We start from the raw sequence: 2,494 nt of genomic DNA, 5'->3' as shown, positions 1-2,494 counted from the left end.
CCTCCGTAGTTCGACTCCTCATTAACGTAGAAGGATTATTTACGTGTCTGTCTCTTCAGGAAGGATAAACCTTTCGAATGGTGTGCGTTTCATTCACATAAAGGTCTCATTACAAAAAGGAAGGAGGTCAAATTGAAAGCTTTTGTTCCCCTCTTCCTCAGCATTTAGAAGAGAAACTCTCTCTCCCCAAAGGGGCTACAAGCATAAAAAGTGGCATCAAGAAAGATAAATTAACATACTAACTAGTGATACCCTGTGTATAACCATTGGGCTTGCGAGGGGGAATCAGAGACATATTGAATTTACCCTTTTTTCAGTATATATTTTTATAAAAGTAGAACATATTACCTGAAAATTGTGGGACGCTGCCAACACTATTATTTGCAATACGCCAATGAATAATATCACATGTACGCCAGACATTCGGAACAATCATATAAAAAATGAAAAGATGAAGATACAATAGCAAGGGATAAAAAATTCGGAACAACGTACCTATGAGAATAATCCTGTATATATTTATATATTTCATCTAACCTGACTTTGGCAGCCCTAGCAACGTCCCCAATTGTCACAGAGATAAGAATACCTCGTTGAAAAATTTATGGGATACAGATTCTAACGAGGTAACTTTTGTGCCTCCCGTGCCCAACCCGTAAATGAAGAAGAATGTAAAACTCGGAAAAAATATACTTTTTCGAAGTTTGTACAGCTATGGCAACACCAGGGTCCGAAATCCCGGGGGGACAGGGGAAATTCCCCCTACCAAAATTGTTATGTTTGCATTTCCCACCACCAAAATCTGTAGAGGGGACACCTTAATATTAGACTAGAGGGAGAGATGGAAAGCAAATTTCACAAATGAATAAAAATTTTAAAAAATATTGTCATGGTCACAGCTTCTAAAATAAATCTGTAGTTTATCTATGAAACAGATTTTACTGTCTTATAGGCTGTAAGGGGTTTCTTGCTTGCAAATAAGGTATACACATAAAACTGTGGCTAGGTTTATTGCTGATCAGTTGCGTGCAGAATTGGTAAAACTTCTCAAACAAACAGATTGTTTTTCAATTTCAGTGAACGAATCCACACACAGGTTTGCAGATAAGCACTTGCTGTTATATGTGGCATATGTGGGTGAAGAAAATAATCCTTGTTTTATTTATAAATTAGTGCGATTTGAAAATGCCGATGCAAAATTCTTGAAAAGAAAATTTTTCAAGTATTTTCCGAAGGTAGCATAGATTTTTTAAATCTTAAAGAAACGTTTGTTGGATTTGCTTCGCAGGGGCTGCAACGTTCACTGGGAGAATTAGAAGAAGTGTCCTAAAACTTTAAAATTATCGCATTAGACACAGATGCTGCAAGACTGCTATAAACAAAAAGAAATATGTTTTACGTACGTAGGATTTCAAATGACAGGGACGCATTACTGACAGTCTTGACAGATTTTTCTTGTACAATGTAATTTCTACTTTGGAAGCGTGAAAATATTGACCATTTCATTAAAGACCTCTCTAAACTTTGTGGTATTTGAAAAAAAGCTTCGGAGAAAAAAAAACATTCTATTGCTAGGTATCCTTCTGGATATTGCGTTCATTCTGTCTATTATTAGTAAAAGGATGCAAAAGGAGTCAGTTTCATACAATGAAATAGAGAAAAAAAATCAATCCACAATCCAAGCTCTGAGAGAAATGCATGTTAAAGATTATGTGTACCTCAGTCTTTGTAAAGTAAAACATTTAGTGCACTGCTGAAACCATCTGACATAGGGAGTGATAATAGTGAGTTTGATCAAATAAGGGGCCAGGGTTTAGTAGACAAAGTGGAAAGCATATTTCCTTCAAATAATGTACTAAATATTTTTTAGTGTTTGAAAATAAAGATCGTAATAGCATGAGTTGTTCACACGGTAACGTAGACGTATATAAAGCATCTCAACTGTTGGATTTTTTGCAGTATCAGAATGGAAGGAGTACAAGTCAATTTCTACGTTGGTAAATGACTTGTACTCTGCCAGTCAAATGGCCAGCGATAATGGCACGCCGAAGTTCGCTCAGTGCCATTATCAACTGCTGCCTGTGAATGTGGATTCAATGATGGTGATAATATTAAATATTCCGAAAGAAACAGTATGTTGGCGAGTACCTTCCAATCTTTATTGACAATAATTAAACTTAACGGACATCCTTTAAAATTCTGGGATGCGTTATTGTGACTGATACCTGGCTTACACCTGGATAACAAATGTCGAACTCACGTTACACACGGAAACAAAAAGTGAAGAGAAGTTTAATTATTCTCTAACGTAAGATCACTGGCGCAAATAAGGGGGACATGTCCCCTCCAATGTTGGAACTGGGTGACTGTTCCCCAATAAACCGATTTGAAATGTCTTTTTCGCGAAAAACATGTGATTTGTGTCCGATTCCCACAAAGGAAAGTGAGATGAAATTGATGTCTCTCCAGAATAAGCCTCAAATCTTGAAGACAC

This window comes from Thermobia domestica, chromosome 7 (assembly GCF_964235325.1).
Source record: "Thermobia domestica chromosome 7, izTheDome1.hap1.1, whole genome shotgun sequence".
In the NCBI taxonomy this organism is placed as follows: Eukaryota; Metazoa; Arthropoda; class Insecta; order Zygentoma; family Lepismatidae; genus Thermobia; species Thermobia domestica.
The sequence above is the reverse complement of the archived record's forward strand: the minus strand, read 5'-3'. Positions refer to the sequence as shown.